This window comes from Leuciscus leuciscus (assembly GCF_965113295.1).
Source record: "Leuciscus leuciscus genome assembly, chromosome: 10".
In the NCBI taxonomy this organism is placed as follows: domain Eukaryota; kingdom Metazoa; phylum Chordata; class Actinopteri; order Cypriniformes; family Leuciscidae; genus Leuciscus; species Leuciscus leuciscus.
In genome coordinates, this window is record NC_138734.1 from 19,667,479 (window position 1) to 19,681,802 (window position 14,324).

The 14,324-nt window shown below is 40.1% G+C and overlaps 1 protein-coding gene and 2 long non-coding RNA genes across 3 annotated transcripts in view; 1 reads left to right on the forward strand and 2 right to left on the reverse strand.

The window, feature by feature from the left end:
* Positions 1 to 14,324, reverse strand: part of LOC309508671 — a 342,418-nt gene that overhangs the window by 140,464 nt on the left and 187,630 nt on the right. The gene's annotated exons all lie outside the window — the stretch shown is intronic.
* LOC309508176 (extracellular calcium-sensing receptor-like) overlaps positions 1 to 14,324 on the reverse strand; it is a gene marked incomplete at both ends in the record, with an annotated part of 114,830 nt that overhangs the window by 76,568 nt on the left and 23,938 nt on the right. The gene's annotated exons all lie outside the window — the stretch shown is intronic.
* Positions 9,794 to 12,525, forward strand: LOC309508627. Its single transcript, XR_014209619.1, has 4 exons — positions 9,794 to 9,881; positions 10,015 to 10,135; positions 10,755 to 10,828; positions 12,298 to 12,525. It is a non-coding gene; the product is annotated as an uncharacterized lncRNA (long non-coding RNA).

Here is a 14,324-nt window from a genome sequence, read left to right on the forward strand (position 1 = left end):
AATGCCTTGAGATACTTTCTCCCCCTCCTCAAAGGCCACAACGTTTTGGTCCGCACGGACAACATCAGTCAGTGGTGTCATACATCAACCGCCAGGGCGGTCTCAGGTCACGGAGCCTTCACAAGTTGGCGGAACGCCTCCTCTTGTGGACCCATCACAACCTGCGCTCACTGAGAGCATCACATGTCCCGGGCTCCCAAAATGTGGGCCCAGACATGCTGTCCAGGGACAACGTTCCCCCCGGGGAATGGTCCCTGCACCCTCAGATAGCCCAGTTACTATGGGACATCTTCGGCAGAGCGGATGTCGACCTCTTTGCGTCGACGGAGAACGCGCACTGCCCAGTATTCTTCACGAAACAGAGAGATGCGCTGGCCCACGACTGGCCCAGCCGTCCGCTCTATGCGTTTCCCCCGATCGCGATGTTACCACAGGTAATCAAGCGCATCAGGGAGAGCAAATGCTCTGTGCTCCTCGTGGCGCCGCTCTGGAGGAATCAAGTGTGGTTCTCAGAGCTGATGCAACTGACGAGCACGACCCCGTGGCCGATTCCGGTGAGGAAAGTTCTCCTCTCCCAGGCCAGGGGCGCGATCTGGCACCCGCGCCCCGACTTATGGGCCCTGCATGCATGGGCCATCAACGGGTACCCGCTGACCTCCCAGCGGCAGTGTTGAACACAATTACTCAGGCTAGAGCACCCTCTACGAGAAGGCTCTACGCCTCTAAATGGTCAGTGTTTTCCGGCTGGTGCTCGGCCCGAAACTTAGACCCACAGCGCTGTAGGCGTTGCAGAGGTTCTCTCCTTTCTGCAAGAGCTTTTGGACGAGGGCAGGTCCCCCTCCACGCTCAAAGTGTATGTGGCGGCCATTGCGGCGTTTACAAAACCTTTGCATGGCCGGTCCCTGGGTAGAGACGACCTCATTGTTAGGTTCCTAAGAGGAGCTAGGAGGTTAAATCCTCCTCAGCCCCCTCTGGTTCCAGCCTGGGACCTCTCCTTGGTCCTGGAAGCCATGAAGGGCGAACCCTTTGAACCCCTTCAGTCCGTGGATTTGCGGTATCTTTCACTGAGAATATATGTCGAACGGTCTGATGCTTTCAGGCAGTCAGAGCAGCTCTTCGTTTCGTTCGGTGGCCGCACTAAGGGCTTAGCCACATCGAAACAGAGCCTGTCCAGATGGATAGTTGACGCTATCGCTATGGCTTACAGGTCTAAGAACCTTCATTGCCCTCTGGGCGTCAGAGCGCACTCCACCAGAGGCATGGCCTCGTCGTGGGCGTGGTCTCGCGGAGTCTCGCTCCATGATATTTGTATGTCGGCGGGCTGGGCCTCTCCGTCTACATTTATCAGGTTTTATAACCTGGAGGTGCCTGCCCTACAGGCTAAACTGTTGTCAGTCTAACATACTAGCTCTGTTCGCTCTCGCTGCAGATCGACACAGACTGTGTGTGGTTTGTGTTATACACAGGCTCCAGATCGACAGACCAGGTCTTCCTGTCTGTGATCGTTTTTCACCTGTCCTTCGGGTTCAGGTGGCTGACAGGCAGTGTTATCATTCTTAGCTCAGCCCACGGATGTACCTGGCTGTTCTATTGTATTAAGCACCCATTCCCACACTCTGGAATGGTTATCTCTCCCTGGGCCCAACCCTCATCGGCCCAGATATTACCACTTACGTTTGTCCCCGGGCACATGCCCTTGGGAACGTGCATGTGGACCTTCTCTAGCACGCACGGCGTTTTACATTGGGTTCCCGTAGCGTAAGCTAGCTTACGCAACACGAGAGTACTCTCGTAAGAGAACGCTCTCGGTTACTAACGTAACCTCGGTTCTCTCTAGATAAGGGAACGAGTGTTGCGTAACCCTGCCGTGCTTGTGCTACTTCTGGTTCGCTTCAGATTGAAAAACCAGAGAACAACTTCACGGGCCTGCTTTTATAGCCTGTAGCCACGCCCATTCTGGCGGGACGTGACGCGCACGGGCGCCCGCGCCCTCATTGGTGCTTCGTCACGAGCAGGTCCTGGATAGGTTGCAGCAGTTGCTGCTGAGCAACCAATAGGCGTGCGAGCCGCTCTGCCTAGGTCTGCTTATGCAGCAATGCGTTTTAAACTAATGCAAAATTAAGGATAATTTTTTGGCTTCAGTATTCTCGAGAAAAGGGTTTTTCTCGTAGCGTAAGCTAGCTTACGCAACACTCGTTCCCTCATCTAGAGAGAACCGAGGTTACGTTAGTAACCGAGAGCGTTCTTGTTCTTGGATTTACTTGTTTTGATTTTGACCCTTGCCTGAGTATGGATTACCCTAATAAATAACTGTTTTTGGATCTTCCTGTGTGTGTGCGGTACATGACACTTACTACATAATGGAAGCACTTAAATATGCTTTGACTTGGTCATTTTTCCATATGGACCACAATAAAAGTATTCATGATTTTGTTTATTCAAAATAAATATGTAGCCTATCTAAATAAATCTGTCACTTATTACAAACTGTTTATGTTGAAAATTAGAAATACTAAACATATTAGAAAACAATACCATCATTTGTTTTGAAATATACATTATGCAATATATTTATTGCATAATGAAAAGTGATTCTTATTTGATCTTACTCTGAATATTTAGGGTAATATAGAGTCTCAGGAGAGTTTTCTATTGCTTTTCAAACCAATCCATTGCAAGTCAATATATTTCTGGATGACTTAACTACACCTATAATCATCAATACTGATACATTTCTCAGTATATGGGCTGGATATTTATAATACCACTGGGTTCCAATGAATAAAAATGAAAATGAAATTATAAAATAAGGTGAGCATAAGTAAATTTGATTGCATATGTTGGGTTTTCATGTTTTTCAAGGGATATTCCATAGGTATATATTCCTAACTGTTTATTCTGTCCTATTACACGAAACCTACCTATAAACCTACCTGTCATACAAAAAGAAAAAAGAAAAATCCACAAGATCAAAATTTTATTATATTACTATACTTGTGTGGATATTTGGACTCCCTAACTTAGGGAATACCTGTATCACACACACGCACACAGACACACACTAATAATTGTGTTGGTGACACCAACTGGCCTTATTTGGAATTGCGCCAAACATATCTTACAGCATTTCGTTTAAATATTTATATTTTTAAATAAATACGATTCAAATACAAATATGTAGCATACACATTTAAAAAATAATTGTTTTATGCAGATTGAAATCGTAAAAAAAATATTTATATTACATCGGAGGCTATCATGACATGACACTGTCACTCATTCTGCACGTGCTGAAATTTGAGGCTGTCATTTAAGCTTTGAAATCAATCGTGAACAGCAGCTTTATTACCAAGACATTGCGTTAGAATGTGTTTCATGTCGACATGGGTAGAGTGAAGAGAGGTAAAAAAATTAGGAAATGTGATTTATGGAGTCAATGTGGAGGATTTGCACAACTGATAAAAAAGTTCCAAGATGTCAACATAACGAAGAAGAAAACTAAATGGAGTTCAGAGGTATGGCCAGAACTGTCTATAGCTGTGTTCGGAATGAATAATGCACAATACCGTAAATGGCTTTATGTTGTGTGGACTGAAAATAGAAGAGGAGTCAGAACACATTTCATAAAAACAAAAAAATGTGACGATAAAGACAGCAATGGAGGGCGCGATGCAACATCTGCGGCCCATGTGTCACCTGTTGTTGTAGCAGATGATGAAGACAGCGATGGAGAGCACGATGGAGAGCGCGATGCAACATCTGCGGCCCATCTGTCACCTGTTGTTGTAGCAGATGATGAAGACAGCGATGGAGAGCGTGATGCAACATCTGCGGCCCATCTGTCACCTGTTGTTGTAACAGACAGCGATGGAGACAGCGATGGAGACAGCGATGGAGAGCGTGATGCAACATCTGCGGCCCATCTGTCACCTGTTGTTGTAACAGACAGCGATGGAGACAGCGATGGAGAGCGCAATGGAGAGCGTGATGCAACATCTGCGGCCCATCTGTCACCTGTTGTTGTAACAGACAGCGATGGAGACAGCGATGGAGACAGCGATGGAGAGCGCGATGCAACATCTGCGGCACATCTGTCACCTGTTGTTGTAACAGACAGCGATGGAGACAGCGATGGAGAGCGCGATGCAACATCTGCGGCACATCTGTCACCTGTTGTTGTAACAGACAGCGATGGAGACAGCGATGGAGACAGCGATGGAGACAGCGATGGAGAGCGCGATGCAACATCTGCGGCCCATCTGTCACCTGTAGTTGTAACACACAACGATGGAGACAGCGATGGAGAGCGCGATGCAACATCTGCGGCACATCTGTCACCTGTTGTTGTAACAGACAGCGATGGAGACAGCGATGGAGAGCGCGATGCAACATCTGCGGCACATCTGTCACCTGTTGTTGTAACAGACAGCGATGGAGACAGCGATGGAGACAGCGATGGAGACAGCGATGGAGAGCGCGATGCAACATCTGCGGCCCATCTGTCACCTGTAGTTGTAACACACAACGATGGAGACAGCGATGGAGAGCGCGATGGAGAGCGCGATGCAACATCTGCGGCACATCTGTCACCTGTTGTTGTAACACACAACGATGGAGACAGCGATGGAGAGCACGATGGAGACAGCGATGGAGAGCGCAATGGAGAGCGTGATGCAACATCTGCGGCCCATCTGTCACCTGTAGTTGTAACACACAACGATGGAGACAGCGATGGAGAGCGCGATGGAGAGCGCGATGCAACATCTGCGGCCCATCTGTCACCTGTAGTTGTAACACACAACGATGAAGACAGCGATGGAGAGCGCGATGGAGAGCGCGATGCAACATCTGCGGCCCATCTGTCACCTGTTGTTGTAGCAGATGATGAAGACAGCGACGGAGAGCGCGATGCAACATCTGCGGCACATCTGTCACCTGTTGTTGTAACACACAACGATGGAGACAGCGATGGAGAGCGCGATGGAGAGCGCGATGCAACATCTGCGGCACATCTGTCACCTGTTGTTGTAACAGACAGCGATGGAGAGCGCGATGGAAAGCGCGATGCAACATCTGCGGCACATCTGTCACCTGTTGTTGTAACAGACAGCGATGGAGACAGCGATGGAGAGCGCGATGGAGAGCGCGATGCAACATCTGCGGCACATCTGTCACCTGTTGTTGTAACAGACAGCGATGGAGAGCGCGATGCAAAATCTGCGGCCCATCTGTCACCTGTTGTTGTAACAGACAACGATGTAGACAGCGATGGAGAGCGCAATGGAGAGCGCGATGCAACATCTGCGGCCCATCTGTCACCTGTTGTTGTAACAGACAACGATGGAGACAACGATAGAGACAACGATGGATACGGCCATGGAGAGCGCGATGTAGAAGCGGCATCTGCAGACCAACCGCAACATCAAAAGAAGCCATATAGAAGCACAAGGCCAGGACCCAAGTCCTTTACAATGTACATATCCACACGTAAATGGAGAAAGATAAGGCCTTTGCCGGGTAGCAGAAAATTGCAAAAATCATGGACACATGTCATTTATGAAAAATTTCGGAAAACAAATCCCTGCTGCACACTTGTTTTTAAATACCAGCACTTAAAGGTCACTCACAGTCGTAAGTATCGGTGCCCATTTATGACAGTTAAGGCATCATGTTCCTTCAAAACTTGCAATGCGCATTATATTTTCCATATTAAACACAAACCATTGGGCTGTGACAAACAAATTCCAATTCAGGTGACAAGAATTGGTAAGGTAACACATTTGAAACCGGAGATAAGGTCCCGGCCAGCTAGTTACCAGAAGAGAGGCAAGATTGCCAAAGAAGTGGTACAAGGAGTAAGTAATGTGTACTACAAAAATCTCAGGGAAACACCAGTTCCTGAGTTGATGGCTGGAAACATCACTAGAAGTTTGAATAAAAACATACTCAAAGTAATTTCTAGTGAAATTAAAAAAAGCTGCAGACTGCATGATGATGTGATCCTGGAGCTGATGTTGACACAGAAAATTATGAAAGACACAGATCTGTCATACAGATTTTGGCCAGGATATGTCCAACATCTGCAAGTGGATCCATTTGGAGTGCATCTTTACACTGAGACAGGACTGGACATCCTTGTACAACATCTCAGAAAAGGAAATCCTGTTACCCTGTATTTGGATGCTACTGGAGGGGTTGTGAGTCGAGTTCCAAGTCAGGCAAAGAGAGTGCTGTACTACAGCATCAACCTACCAGGACATGGAAAAGACAAGCCTCCTCTTCCTGTGTCAGAAATGATAACAAATGACCACACGATCCCAAACATTTCTTTCTGGTTGCATCAGACCGTAACAAAGTTACGGAAACTCACTATCCACAACATACACCGGGTTGAAACCGACTATAGTTGGGCACTCATCCAGAGTGTCCTATTGTCTTTCAACAAACTAGATATACATACCTACCTAAAGGACAGCTACAATTTAGTTACAGGAAACGACACCATGGCAGACTTCAGGAGACTAACTATTCTTCACCTATGTTCTGCCCATATAATTAAGGCAGTCCATGGAGCAATTGGCAGAAGAACAACTGATAAGGGCTTGAAAGAGTTCGCTACTCACTGTGTGGCACAATTAATGAACACCACAAGTTTGAAGACGGCATTAGACATTTTTGAGTGCATGTGCCATGTCTTTTACACCGAAACAAACACACAGTGTGTAAATCAGTTTCTTCAAAAACTCCATGACCACATTCGTGGAACAGAAATTCCACAAGACGCTCTGGATGAAAAGCAGGCAGTGGACGACTACATCCCTCCAGAGGCAAACACAATATTGGCCAGGTCACCATTTACAAAAGAGTTTACTACTGTACTTGAGGCTGTCATGTCTATTCAAGATCCTGCAAAAGAAACAGAAATTGACAGTAACAAATATCATTGTCCAGGGATCCTGGATATTCTGATGAAAGATTACATGCCAATTTTTCCACTCTGGTCAGGGATAATGCTTGGTGATTTGAAAAGATCCAAAGACAGAGAGTTTATCAGAGATGACCTACAGAAAACACATGACACAAACTGTCATGCTGAAAACTGGTTCTGTATTGTCAAAGACAAAATCCTACAGAAAAAACTGTACCATCGACCAGCAACATTCATACAAAAAATGTATGCGTCATTGCAGGGAAGGTACAGAGAACACATCCTGCAACATGACCTTCCAGACAGAATGTTACAGAAGCGTTTAAATGTGAAACAACACAGTTTGGAGGACTTAGAGGAAAAATGGGCCAAGAAGAGCGTGTGTGACCGAAAAGAAAAAAAACCCAAGTACTTTCATACCCCAGAAGTTATACCTTCTCCTAAAGAAAAGGTGAGTAGTATGGCCATTAATAAAGATTACATACATGACCATACAAAAACAATGTATTATTATAAGTATTTCTAATATTAACAAAAAAGTGAATTATTACACATTGCATCACATCCTTAATTTCTGCCTGTCCTCGTAGGCATCAAAAGATTCTGTCAGAAAGCCAAAGTCGACAGTAAAGAAGACTGACAATGTCAGAGTTGTGTCTGACACTTCACAGGTAAGACTAAGTCAACTTAAGGCAAATTCAAGGTCATGACAACTTTTTAAAGTGTATAAATGCCCTAACATTAGTAAAGTTTTTCACAACAACATGCAAATGTTGATTATCTTCTGTTTTCTCATTATAGACATCAAAAGCTCCTGTCGGACGGCCAAAGTCGACAGTAAAGAAGACTGACAATGTCAGAGTCGTGTCTGACACTTCCCAGGTAAGACTAAGTCAACTTAAGGCAAATTCAAGGCCATGACAACTTTTTAAAGTGTATAAATGCCCTAACATTAGTAAAGTTTTTCACAACAACATGCAAATGTTGATTATCTTCTGTTTTCTCATTATAGACATCAAAAGCTCCTGTCGGACGGCCAAAGTCGACAGTAAAGAAGACTGAAAATGTCAGAGTTGTGTCTGGCACTTCCCAGGTAAGACTAAGTCAACTTAAGGCAAATTCAAGGTCATGACAACTTTTTAAAGTGTATAAATGCCCTAATATTAGTAAAGTTTTTCACAACTTTTTTTTTTGTTATATTATGTGTATGCGTGAATGTCCTTCTGTTAAGGGTTAATTCCACTAACATGAAAATGTAGTTACTTTTAAGTTGAGTTGTCAACTTAAAATCCCTGTCTATGTTCCCTGTAACTGTTATTACCTCCGGCCGACACCGCTGATGTGTTTGTTTAAAACATTCACTGTTTAACACAAAACAACTTGATTACATCTCTGCATAAAAAAATAATATAAAAATACGGATCAATTCTTGTCACTAGTATATACAAATACATTTTATTCAGCTTTGTACTTCTAGACATTAATAAACACATGATGTGTGGTTGTGGAACTTAGTATAAAGTAAGCAATACTTTATACAAAGTCTTTATAAAGTTAACTGTCTATACTGTATATGTTCATGAAAATGGACACAAAGTAAAACCAGCACAAAGGAATTTATTGGTGTGCAGTGAATCTTGATTCTTTTTCTCTCCAATCTAATTTTTATAGGCTTTTTGGAATTCGAAAGACAGCGAAGTTGTGGTTGCAGTAATTCAATCAATTGACAAGGATGTCTCTTATACACTCCGTCTGACTGAATTCAAAAGCCTGAAACCACACAACTGGTTGAAAGGCGAGGTAATCATAGCCTATGTCTACAGTACCAAACATTGATATACTCCAGTTACATAAATACGGATTTAAATTAACCACCACTAAATGCCAAAATGGTATATTTTAACAAACATTTTAGGATGCATTTTAATATTTGTACTGGTAGAGTTTTATGTGAAACAACGCATGAAGCTATTTGTGTACTTGAAAGGACAATATACAGTATACAGAAAGTGATTAATCTTATAATTAAAATTACATGTTTGATGCATACTGTGGATTTATATATTCATGTTAATATAATGTTAAACAGTAACTATACTGTGCATGAAGTTTTACTATCACTACTGGTAGGCTAATGAGTAATGATATTGACAAATATTAGTTTATTTGTTATAATACAATTTAGGGTAATACATTTCATTTTATTTAATAATTGCAGATTATTGAAAGTTACATCCAAGCACTGTTGAATTCACAACCAAATGGAAGACATTTTTTTTTATTGAACCACTACTCTGCCGGTGTGGTTGTGTTTGGGGAGAGGTCTGAATTGCCAAGGCACAGTTTCCGAAAGGTTAGACTTTACAGTTGTTATTTAGTGCAAAATTAAAAGGTCAGAAAGACAAGTTTAATAATATTTCATCTTGTTTACAGGTCAACTTTGACAAATATGATGCCATGATTGGCTTCATGCAAGTGCATAAAAACCACTGGAAATTTCTGGTGTGTAAAACCATTTCCAAATCATAGTTAATTACTTATGTACATAGACAAACTAACTAACTGTTAAACTAACCAAACTAAATGTTTTTACAGTATCTCGATAAGAAATTGAAGAAAGTCTTTGTGGTGGATCCCCAAGGGATAGATGAAGAAGAAGAATCTAAACTTGCTGCTGAAAGATTCAGGTATTGTATTATAATATTTCTCTTTTTTTATGATCACACAGTACATTATTAAGTTGTGTTATTATCAACTTTGGTGACAGTTTAGTTAAATGATACCTGGTTATAAATTCAATAACATACAATTCTCATACGCATGTAGAGAATACTTCAAAATGCGGCAGGAACTTCATGGTAAGACCGACTGGGTGGATGTGACATGGACACATGGTGTCTTGAACCACAGTATACAGCAAGATGGTTGCAGCTGTGGAGTTTATGTCATGCAGGTAAAAAAATTATTTAACCTTGAAACAAGACAAAATTGTACATAACCTCAACAGTGTAATATTTAAATTTCTTATTCTGCTATGGCTAATTTATTTTGAAAGTTTATTTAATGCTATTTATGTTACCATACAGATGGCTAAGGAGGTGGTGGATGCATTTCCAGTGACACCATCTGAAATAATGATACCTTCCCGTATGCGTCTCCTGTCCGAGCTACGTAAGGGGGTGGCTGGAACAATCCTAGAAGCATCAGGTATGTATTGTAAGCACACAATTAAGGAGAATCTTGCACTGATCCTTCAGTGTGAGTGCTCTTTTACTACACATGGGCATGAAAAGCCAAGGCTCCCACAAACTGATCTATAGTCATTTTTGAGTGGCGAGTTTGATTTGTATTATTATGTTGGCTTTACAATGGTACTGAAAACATACTGTTTAAATATTTATTGGTTATTATAATGGCTTCAAGCATGATCTTAGTCTTTACATATGACCTAATTCAAATATTTTGATTTCTACCCTGAAAAGGAATGAAGAATTCACTATTTGTATATACTATAGTAATATATTTATAATTTAAAAGTTAAGAGACTACAATAAATAAACCATGAATTAACTATAAAATTTGCAATTGATTTGGAAACACTTATTTCTATTTATACTTATTATAAAGTGTAAATCATTTTTACTGAGTACAATAATAATAATATCTATCTATCTATCTATCTATCTATCTATCTATCTATCTATCTATCTATCTATCTATCTATCTATCTATCTATCTATCTATCTATCTATCTATCTGTCTGTCTGTCAGTTAAAAATCTGAACCGTTCAAATAGAGCACTGATTTGCAAAAAATGTATTTACAGTTTTCAACCCCAAGGATCATTGCTCCTTTTGTGGACAAGAATCTCCTGTTGGACTTGTGGGTCGGAATACATGGGTTTGTGTCCTTTTCTAAGTATTTTATTATTAAATTATCTATTAGAAATAGATCTCAAGTGTTAAATTAGTAAAAGTACTTAAATAATTAGTATGTAGATAATTATGTAATTAGTATGCAGTTAACTTTGAAATAACTTTATAGCAAATGTTCTGTAGTACTTTTATAGACAGTTTTTCTCTGTTGCTTTGATACATTTCTCGAATCATCCTCTACATTTGTAAAACAGTAAGTGCATTTCTCAAAACAATTCGTACAAATAGCAAAACACCATGGATTAGCCAAAAGCCAGTCTCTTGCTCATAATCCTTAGTTCATCTCTCAAAAGTAAATATCTGTGTCAATGAACATGTCAGTGCCATCAGACAAGTCCTTGTGTCATGTTGTTCATGTTGAGTCATGTTGTTAATATAACAGTGTACTCTGGAGGGATAATATAATGTAAACTATGGCAACCATTTTGATAACAGTTACTGTATTGGAATTTACAAAGCTGCATTTCTGTATGTCATATATCCATTTGAAAAGTACAAATTTACACACTACGGTATGTGAGTTATTGATTGAAAAAGACTGGATAGGATTCACAGTTACACTTTTACTAGTGGTCAGGCAAAAAAAAAAAAAAAAAAAACATTACAATATTATTGTGATATAAAAAATAAAAAGAAATAGGGGCACAAAGGCGAAACCACAACATTATCAAGGAAAACACAGGAAAGACCCCTTAGGCAGAACTTTGCTTTTGCATGCAACAGCACTATGTGTATATACTTGAGGGTTGAAGTATATATTGAAGGTGCAACTTTGAGCTATTTCAGAGAAATGGTTTATCATTGATTGATCTACATTATCTTCAGCAGTGAAAGTCAAGATTCACCTGCACAATTCATCAATTCATGGCACATTTTCAAAAAGTATAATAGAAATGTGTAGAAAATATGCTTGTTTATGACAACTACTAGATCAACCATTTTGCATTTAATGACTTATACAATGAACTAATGACTAGATGTTTTGAGGGGTAAGACTATTGCACAGATAAATATTTAATACATTTTAAGCAACATGGCATTAGCAACTGATAATGTAGGAAACCGCAGACAATTGTACATAATCAATAGCATGACTGTACCAAAGCATTCACAACTTGTTCAAAAGAATGACAAACTAGTTTTATAATATGAACAAAGTGAATAGAGGATGTGGAGGTTGAACAAGTAGTTTTGAGAATTTCATTTCTGATCTGAGAAATGCACCAAAGCTGTGAAAAACTGTATGTAAATAAAGATAAAATAGTTTCATTATTGTACTGTACATTGGATTACTATTTAATTAGATGTTTTCAAGTTGAAAATAATATTACTTTATTATGCATGTCGCAAGATTATTAAAGTTTATTTGTAAATGAATGTTCGATTTAATATAAAAGTATACAAAGTTTAATTGTCACAATTTTCCCTCACCAGATTCAGTGCAGCACATGCGAAAGGTGGTATCACTCTGTCTGTGTCAACATTCCAAAAAGAGACATTCGAAAATTTAAGAATATTCTGTGGTTGTGTGCATTCTGTAGGTAAAAACTACAAAATCGGTTGAAATTGTACCTGTACAAAAAAATAGTTTACTCTTATTTGTTTAAAAAAAAAATGTTTTATGTTGTTTGATCAGTTTGTTCAATCTCCTCCAATTTGCATAAACACAAGTTCTGTCAAAATTGCTGTTGTCCTGAACATTTTTTGGGGTGAAATCTCTAAATTTTAAATCAAACAGTATATATATATATTTTTTTTCATTTTTAGTTTCATTTTTAGTTTAATATCAAGTCAAGTCAAGTAACCGTTATATATACAGATGGTGGACAACCAGAATGAGACTTTTACCGCAAAATTGGGATGTGTATTTGCTGCCTTTTACCGCTGAGTGGCGCTGTAATCACAGACTTTGAAAAGTGTCAGTTTATTCTCTTAATGACGTAATCTGCCGCGGCAGTAATCTGAGCTGAGGTCACAGATAAATTCAAGATAAATCTTGTGGTTAAACGAATTCAAATTCATTAAATTTAAAAAAAGTAGACACACGTTAACATTGTGTGCCCAGTTTTTCTATCATTTAGAAAGGCTATGTCAATAGGTTACTTGTCATTTACTTCGTGTTATTTTAATGTGTTTGTAGATTTATTAACTGAAACATAACAGTGAAATAAATTAAAATAATTTACCGTAAAATTAAAACATTTTCAGGACTTGCAGTTACTAACCGATGTTAGTCGGTTTAAGCATTCTTTGTTATATTCAGAATTAAATAGGCTTACTTGTTGTTATGATTATCAATTGAATTCTTTAATAAATAATCAACCACAATGCCTATTACTGCCGCAGAAAAAATAAACCAGTCGAATTTCAAAGTCGTTCGCGAAATGACTATAGGCTATACCGGGTGGCGCAAGTGACAGGGCAAAACAGCAGCAACTGCGGCATTTTAAAAGGTAAGTTTCCTATCTGTTTATAATATATATATTGTAACGGTCACCAGCTGGAGTGCCCTTGAAAGCCACCAGAGGGCACTCCACACCGGACTATCATATTTACTCACAGACTACAATTCCCATCCTGCATCTACCTGGACTGATTACTTCATACACCTGCACTGCACTGATTACACACACCTGCACCTCATTCACACACACATAAAAGCCACTTCCACACTCCACTTCTCTGCGAAGTATTGCATTGCCCCGGTGTACAATTTCTGAGCGTTTTCCCTGTGTTTGCTGAACTGTTACTGACCTTGGATTGTTTATACCGACTTCTGATTCTTCTGCTGCCTGTCTTGACCCGGATTGTTCATTGGACTGTGATTCCTAGTGGTGGGCAGATCGAGGCTTCGTGAAGCAATGAAACAGTTGAACCAAATGGGCCATATTGTTTCGAGGCTTCGAATCAAACCGACACCCGTCTCAACGGTGACACCTTGTGGTCACTTGCAGGTGTTGATCTGAAACAACCTTGACGAGCCATTAAAAAAAAAAAAAGTTTTTTTATTATTGTATTTTTCTAATATGTGAAGCTTGTAACCTATAGGCTCCTCACTGTGCATAATGTTATTTTGGTCCTGTGAATATTGAAAAATGAATATTACTAAAAGAAATCAAGCCACAATGTCTCACTTTTTTAGAGATTTTTATTAAAAAAATATTAACTTCTCTGCTGTGGAAGGACTTAGCCTACTTCTTTTTTTACAGATAATTTCTCCAGCCTTTGAAAAAATCCTCTCACAAGGGACACTTGTTGCTGGCATGCAAAGATATTTTTTAGCTAGGACATACAAATGAGGAAAGATTACTGCTCTCTCTTTCCAGTAAGTTAGTGGATCATGAGTTCTGGGCAAATACGCAAATTTCAAATTCTCCTCAAATGGCGCATCATGGATGATGTATTGTTGCAGTAGGCTAGCTGCCGATCACAATACACACATCTCACTTTATTTGGGATTT